The 8,708-nt window shown below is 32.7% G+C and overlaps 1 long non-coding RNA gene across 1 annotated transcript; it reads right to left on the bottom strand.

Moving 5' to 3' along the window:
- Positions 1-2,060: 2,060 nt before the first annotated feature.
- On the bottom strand, positions 2,061-8,447 carry LOC127736641 (uncharacterized). Its single transcript, XR_007999091.1, has 3 exons — positions 8,285-8,447; positions 6,599-6,779; positions 2,061-2,418 (listed from the first exon to the last, which is right to left on the bottom strand). It is a non-coding gene; the product is annotated as an uncharacterized LOC127736641 (long non-coding RNA).
- Positions 8,448-8,708: the final 261 nt, after the last annotated feature.

Here is an 8,708-nt window from a genome sequence, read left to right as displayed (position 1 = left end):
CGAGCGAAAAATTAATAAAGTTCACTTTTTTATAAAATAATTTTGTGGTGTGGAATGTTCATTGCAATCCTGTCTTGGCAAAGATTATTATTTGTTAGTTCTTACCAGGCAAGAATCTTCCTTCTCAAAATTCTCCTACCATAAAATATCAAGTGGTCGTATTTTTGATGTTATTGGTACTTACTTTAGAAAGTCATATATAACATATATGCTGTTGAAGGTTGGTCTACATACATATGTACAGTAACAGAGAGGCCAAAGATACCAAAGGGACATTCAATCTCAGAAGTCAAGAAAAAACTGACAACACCATGGCCAAAAAAGAAATAAAGATCAAAAGCCTGTCCCAGGTTAGGAGGAGTGTTGAACGCTCAAAAACATGGAGCCTGTAGTACGGTGGTTGTTGTTGTTTCGTGTCTGTCATATTTGTTTTTCGTGAATTGTTTTATTATAAATTAGGCCGTTAATTTTTCTCAATTGAATTGTTTCATATTTTTCATGTCGGGGATTTTCATAGCCGACTATACGGTATGGTTTTTTTCCTTATTTTGAAGGCCGCTCGGTTGCCTTTAATTGCTTACATTCACTTCATTTGAACTTTGTTGGATAGTTGTCTCATTGGCAATCATACCACATCTCCTAATTTTTATATTAAAAAGACAAACAACTGTATACAAAACACAACATAGAAAAACTAAAGACCGAGCAACATGAAACCTATCAAAAACAGTAGTGATCTCAGGTGCTCCGGAAGAGTGAGCAGATTCTGCTGCACATGTGGTAACCGTTGTGTTACTCGTGTAATTACACAAACCCGGGGATAAGTCTAATTCGGTAGGTCACATTCGGGGAAAAGTAACACTCATTTATACCAATAACACAAAAGCGAGGAATCCAAGACATTTATGATATTCTTTATTCAAATAACGAACTGACAATGGTATTTTTAAACGATCTCTATAAAAATAGGTCTACAACTTAAGAAATATATTTTCTGGCTTCATAATTATGCTATCTCTCTGTTGTAAAGATATCGAAATCAATCAGATAAAAGAAACACGATATATATTTTCAAATGTACATTTACCAAATTTATTTGCATACTCATAATATAGTAATATTATTATATTCGTACTAATTTTTTGGGAGTAATTTGGAGAATTTAGTGTTCCTTACAGATCTTTCATTGTTTCTTTTTAATATATTCTAAAGTTTAAAGACGTGGGACGAATAAGAGCATATATAGCATATTGTGTATTAGTGAAGACTGCATGTTGCTCATTATGTATCTTTTTGTTTAAGTTATTGCAAGCCTATATTACTGCCTTATTGACGTGTACTCCACGTCACATTTTATTCCTCAATACAAATCAGAAGCGCCTGTTTCCGATGGCCTACTCTGGATATCAATACTAGAATTTGCAAAGATTTGAAATTGCTGTCGGTATCCAAATGTTTCGTATGTTCTATGACAAGCTAAGTCCATAATATCAAGTTGACTGTTGTCTTATAGACTGTACAATAACCTTTAGATATATTTCGGTTTAATTCTAATGTTTCGTTAGGTTGCTGTCTCATTACCCTTTTCCCTCCTTTACCCGTATAGAAGGAAATTAATACAAATCAAAGATATCTGTCTCTGATGGTGTACTCTGGATATCAATGCTCAGAGTATTCAAAGATATGATATCTAGTTGTCGGTAACCAAAAGTTTCGTAAGTCCTATGGCAATCTTTGTCAGTAATACTTAAATGCTCCTTGTTCATAGCTGTCCGCCACTTGTTGGCTATTAGGGTAGAATTTCCTGACTTTGTGTTAAAGTTGCCTTCATATCCGGTTCCGCTCTCCAATAGATGATGACGTATACTATTGTCTACTTTTGCCGTGAAAGGTAAATTAGAAAAGCTAAACAGTTTTCGGAAATTCCGTACTGGACTTTTTACCAGTGCTTCATATTTTAACATGAATATATTATTATAATAAGCTCTTTTTAGAATTTTTGTTGAGTTGAAGTCTAACATCATATCTTCACACAATTCTCTAGAGTGAACTTTGACTGACTTCTGATCAAGCAGTCCTGATTTTATTAACGAATGAATTTGAGCTCTAGGATCTCTAACGACATAAATAATTTTAAGATTATCACTTTTTCTCAAAATGTGTTCTATCGATTTCATTCTTTGTCGGACTACTTTCAATATTCATCTCGCCTTAGGTACACATACGCTCTCCATCATTTTAATACAAAATGGATATGGTGATTTTCGCAAACAAGCAAAGTACGACTTGGTGGCACGTGAGTGTATCAAATGGTTATTCTTCAGGTCTCCAATATTTATTTTCGTAAAATCACAGTTGAACCAGTGATTTAACATTTCGGTTTGTACTCTGGGTAGGTTTCCGTGCATAAAAATATTTCTGAAAAAAAAAAAAGAAAATAAATGTGAACAATTGAAACTTAAAGTAGGATTTTGGAAGTCAAAATAGAATCAAAATAGACTATATAGATAACCGTCGGATAATGTGAACATGACTCTGTATACAGAACTAGATTTAGGTAAATATAAAAATGAGGAGATGTGGTATGATTGCCAATGAGACTTTGTGTTACTCAAGTTCAAATGAAGTGGACGTAAGCAGTTATGGACAACCTTAAGGCCTTCAACAATGAAAGAAAACCTTACCGTACAGTCGGCTATAAAAGGCCCCGACATGAAATATCTGAAATAATTCAAACAAGAAAACTAACGGCTTAATCTATAACAAAACAATTTACGAAAAACAAATACGACAGACATACACCAACGACAACCCCTGAACTAAAGGCTCTTGACTTGGGACAGGCATATAAAGAATGTGGCGGGGTGAACATGTTTGTGAGCGCTCAACCCTCCCCTTACCTGGAATAGTGGGATAACAGCACAACATAAGAACAAAACATTAAAAATCAGTAGCAATTGGCTCAACTAAAAAAAAACTAACATAAAAACAATAGACACAAAGCACCGAAATAAGAGTACTTGCAGTTACTGAAAGGTAGGTCGAAGCCATATATGGCAAAATTCTAGGTACTTTATGCAAATGATTTGGAAAACGTTGCCTGGGCCCTTTTGATTAAATAATTTCCCGAAAATATAAATTATATCAAAATTACGGATAATCGAGTCTTTTTCCGTCATGGATGTAAAACTAACGTGTCTTTGAAAATTTCCGTTGGCGGATATTTACAAATATGTTGTGTAATTCTAATGGAAATGCTGAAAATTTTACTATTTACGAAATGTGAAGGATGAAATCATCATATCTTTGAAAGAATTTGGCCGAAAACTTAGGAAATCATGTAAGATAAAAGATGTTGAACCTGAAAATTCAGCCTTCAAGGTGTTTCTCTACATTCGAACAAATCATGAACAACCTCTTCTTGTACCTTTATTTCTATCTGGAATTTTGCTTTTTTACGATATTTCGTTATTTCATATAGCAATTATACTACAGCCACGCTTCCGATTTTCAAACTGAAAAGGCCGAAAGTTTTCAAGGTAGACAATGTTCATTTGTACACGAACAGAAGGAAAAAACCATGTTAATTTAACACCTATACATGTATGCGAAAAAAATTGTTAATCCGACCTAGGAATTGGCATATTCTCATTTTCATTTAAGGGCATGTATAATCCTATTGCAATGGCTGTCGTCATGATAAAGCAATATGGCCGCTATGCAAATTAACAAAGTACCTCAAATTTTGCCAAATAAATAACAGCTAATAAATAAATAATGGTAATATACTATGATTGAAATATGGTCATTCATTCCCCTAGAAAAAACTTCTTTTGTATTTATCGAAACGAAAAACGAGTTATATTTCTCAGTCACTTCCTTTTGAATACCGTACACATACTTGGCCTACTTCGATTCGTCCAACTCGGGTTAGTAGAGTCTCTCGACTTAAAATCGAACCCCCCGAGTTTGACCTTTTAAACCTACCTGAGTTAACTCGACATCAACCCTGGGTTGGGGCAGGTTTACTAGAGTTACAAAATGGCGACAAACAAGAACAGCAAAGAAAAGTATGATACAAATAACTTAAATTTTACAAAATACAGCCAGAGAAAGGGGCTGTTAGTCAAATTATTTTTTGTTTGCTTTTTGGAATGAAATAAATATTTTTCGTGTGTTAAAACTGTCGGTGATGTTTATAAATAGAGCAGAGAATTTTTTTTTTTTTACGTGAATTTGAGTTGCTAAGAGTAAGATGTGAATGTATTACGAAAATTCTATTCTCTTTACCTACAACAAGAGTTTTAAAATGAATGTAATGACCTGGGAAGACCTGGAAATTATTAAATGATAAAAGTTCCTTAATTTAATAATGTTACAAATTTGAACATAAAGTTGATTATTATCGACGTCTATAAAAAGAAAATTAACTACTGCTGCTATAATTATTCCACCATTTTGAAATCAACCCGAGAAGAGTTTTCACTTCGATTCGGGAAGGGTGCGCACATGCGCATTAACACTAATTTTATAACTCTAGTCAACCCGAGTTGGACGAAACGAAGTAGGCCCTTAAGGGTGAGAGCTTCTACACATGACAATCGTTTTGGTACAGACATTTCCTTACGTAGAAAATGGTGGATTAAACCTTGTTTTATAGGTGAATCAACATATACTTAAATCAGTTTTTAATATTTACTTTGTTTTTGTTTACATTTTTATCATAAGACATAAGTTATAGCTACATAAAGCAAATATTTCTTTAAAAATCAATCTATATATTTTATTTTATAATGCTTCAGATTTTGATTTGCTTATCCTTGCTGGTGAAATAAAGAAAAACACTTGTTCCTATCATGCAAAATGCACAAATACAATCCGATAAATCGATTATTAGATTTTCATCATATTTATATTGTAAAATATCAATATGCAGACAATCTGATAATCGGTACCTATCCCATGGGGCAGCGGGAGATAACGTGTTGAATGTCACCCCCACTTGCAGACCAATCAAAAATCGATAATTTAAGGGACAATGAATTGAAATTACATCAATAATTTTAAAAACAATTCTCAAGTTCAACGTTTTGGCCTCAGAACTTTTTTCAAAATAAATAAAAAAATATATCTTGCTTCACTTTTGTTGTTTTTCTAATGTACTGTCATGTACAAATGTATTACGACGTCATAGTAAAGTACTTTCAATTTAGAATTTAAAAGACAATAACGATAGAACATTCAGTATGATAAATTAGATAACACATAGCTCAGAGGGTGATAGAGAATATTGGTACTCCTCGAAAAAACAATGTCAATCTCTATTTCGCCTCTGTTGACAATGTTTTCTCGGGGTTTACCCTCTCAGCTATGTGTTATCTATATATTTTCCTCAAGTTAGAGATGTTCGTTCCTCTGTATCAAAATAACAAGATTTCTTAAAGACTATTTTAAATTGATGGCATATAAATAACGGAACTTAAAAAGCAGGGAAAAAATGAAAGGTCCGTGTCCTTGTTTTTGAGACATAATCAATTGAAAATATGGCGGGAAATGATTCTCTCTAGATTTTTCATAAATTAACATTGGCCCTTCAAAAACTATGAAAATATAACAAGGTTTTTATTAGATTTTCAAAAATGGATTTTTAAACTATATTTAATAAAACTATGAACAGAAAAGTAGGGGCTAGCAGGCACAATTTTTATTGGCACTTCATGGATGAAATTAAAGGATTCCGAATATCTGACAAAAAGTCAAAAACAGAAGTAACGAACATCCTTAATACTTGTTTAATTTCAAATTGTGTGCAGGAAATATAGGATGATGAAGCAATCAATTCCATTTCACATTTCCTTCTCTTCAACGAGTTTTCTTACAAAGGTCACGTTCATTCCGTGTGTTTGAAGGTGTTATGATCAAATAATTTGTGTGTGTGTGTGTGTGTGTGGTTTTGTTTTTGTTGTTGCTGTTGTTTTTTTTTGTGTTTTTTTTTTTGGCGTAGTCAGCACGGCTGATTTTACATATTAAAGTCCTGTTTTCAGTACATTTTAATCTTGCAAAATAACTGAGTCATTAATTCACAATATTAGGAAAAAACAAGGACTACACAATGTGTATACTTGTTAAGCACTATACAGGCAAAAGTACAAAAAATGCACGTAACTGTAAAATGGCGTGTGTGACATGTGGAGCTGTATCTGCTTACCCTTTCAGAGATCACCCCGGTTTTTCGTGAGCTTTGTGTTGCTCATTATTTAACTTGAATGTAGTTATTTGTATTTTTGTCTTTTATGGTTGTTCGTTTTTGTCATGATATTGTCGGTCTCTCTTCGACTAATTGGTTTTGATTATCTCTTTTGCTCTTTTTTAAGGTGTGAAAATAATGCAAAAATTTGAAAGTAATTAAATGGTACTAATAATATAATACATTGTCTATTCTTCTTGGTTATATCATTTAAAAAAGTACAACCGAGAGCCTTCTAGGCCAGGTGGGCTAAAAAGGGGAAGGGCAAACAAATTGTCCGGTCCCCAAAGTTCTGTATATATCACTGTTGTCAACAAAGACGATATCAATAAAAGATTATGGAATATCTACCTCACTGTTCCGTTATAAAAAGTTATGGGCATTTTTGCATAAGAACTTTCTGTTAGATTTCGTATAGGTTCGAAAAAATAAAAATTACTACTCGTTTGCGCCAGTGTATCCAATATCATTGTTGTTCCACCACGAACATAGCCGACAATTAATACACAGGTAACTTGTTTGCCAAAGTTGTCTGAAAAAAGAATATACATTATAAATATCAAGACATCTGGTACATTTATAATAAATAAACAAAAGAAGAAAATATGAAATGCAAACATTTAGAAATCAAATTAGAAAATCCTGTTATATTTTATCCCTGCATACATTTTCAACTTCAACAAGGGAACACCTTCCTATAAAAGCGTGTGAAAGAACGTCTATTTTTGTTTAACTTTTGTGTGCTATAGTGTTACATTAATTTTATTTATTTCCCTTTGCCGCCATATTAGAGGTCACATAAACAAGTTACTTCTTAAATAAATCAATTCACCTTGTTATACTGACCGCTACACTTAAGAAACATAGTTTTCTGAACAATTTTCATTTGTTTAAGCCATTGATTACTTCTATCTTGCGAAGGTCTTTTATCAGACTTTCTCATACCACATGTTTAAACTTGTTTATTCAAACAAAGAAAAAACGAAACAGTTTCCCCTCGAACATAGCGACCAAGGGAAATAGCACCTGACCAATTCAGTTTACGTAAATGGAAACCTATAGCGGAGGAGGCTATAGCTCTAAAATGAGCACGTTCCTTGATTTTCTAATTTGCTTCTAAATGTATGTAAATAAAATAAGATTCTTCACCTTTAACCATGTTATAATACACATTTATCTTCTTTGATATGAAGTAAAGACGAGGGTGTTTCCCATCTACGCATGCTTTAAATTTTACTCCCTTCAGTTGCATATTCGATAGTAGAGACGTTTTTCCTTTCTTTTTTATACCCCGCTTTAAAAAAGTGGGGGTATACTATTTTACCTCTGTCATCCGTTGCCCATCCGTCAGTCCGTCCGTCCGTCCGATGAATATTTTTCGTCGCATCTTTCTCAGGAACTACATCATAAGGATTTCTGAAATTTGGTTTCATGATTTATATAAATCAGCTATACCGAGTGATGCGTTTTCAGATTCATCATTCAACAACTTCCCGTTTACCGAACACTTACATATTTTTACACTATTAAAATTATCCAGTTGCGGCGGGGCTACATTGTATCATCAGTGAGCAGTAGCTCGCAGTTTCACTTGTTTTTATAGCTTTTACTCTAGATCTGTATGATACATCATTATTCCGATCTGTGTTTATCTAAAGCGACTTTTAATTATTCCCCTTGACTCTTCAATCCTAGTTCCATGGATTGTGTGTGTATACTTTGATGTCTTTAGTATTATATGTACCTGCATATCATATAAGATAATCTTATTTGTCGTTCTTAAATCGACTAAATTCAACTTGTTTTATTGACCGCTACACTTGAGAAAAAAGTTTGATGTTTGAACAATTTTCATTTGCTTAAAAAATGCGTCTATAAAAACAGCAAAAGTGTGAATAACATGTATATGCTATAAGATAATCTTAAAAGTTGGATATTAAGAGTATTCCTCTGACTTATAATCGTTTATTTAATTCAAATAGTAGATTGCACAAAACTACTAATAAATAATTACAACATTATTGTAAAGGTACCAACCAGGTAATGATTTTTCTTGCGTCCATTCTTCGTCATTTTTCACAATAAGAAAAGGCGATGTCCTATCAGTTACAACATCTTTTCTTACTTTTGACATTTTTCCTACATTTTGCTTTCGAAGTACATTAAGTCCTGTCAATATATCTAAGTTGTTTATTTTAAAAATAAAAATAAAATGGAGCAACGGGTGACACAAATAAAAAGCAAAAATAGCGTTCGACCAAAACTAAAACATAATAAGAAACAAAAGTCAAAGTAGTCATATTTTGTTGAAAGCAACGCAACATAAAATGTTACAGGCGGTACAATATCTTTTAACTATTTTTAAAATCTGGATTTCAGACAAATAATTTATACGTTTTATTTTGACTTTTTATTCGAAAATTAATTGCAATGAATTTTTTGTTTAATAATCCTTTAGAAT

The sequence above is a fragment of the Mytilus californianus genome, unplaced genomic scaffold (genome assembly GCF_021869535.1).
Source record: "Mytilus californianus isolate M0D057914Y unplaced genomic scaffold, xbMytCali1.0.p SCAF_34, whole genome shotgun sequence".
Classification (NCBI taxonomy): domain Eukaryota; kingdom Metazoa; phylum Mollusca; class Bivalvia; order Mytilida; family Mytilidae; genus Mytilus; species Mytilus californianus.
The sequence above is the reverse complement of the archived record's forward strand: the minus strand, read 5'-3'. Positions and strand labels throughout refer to the sequence as shown.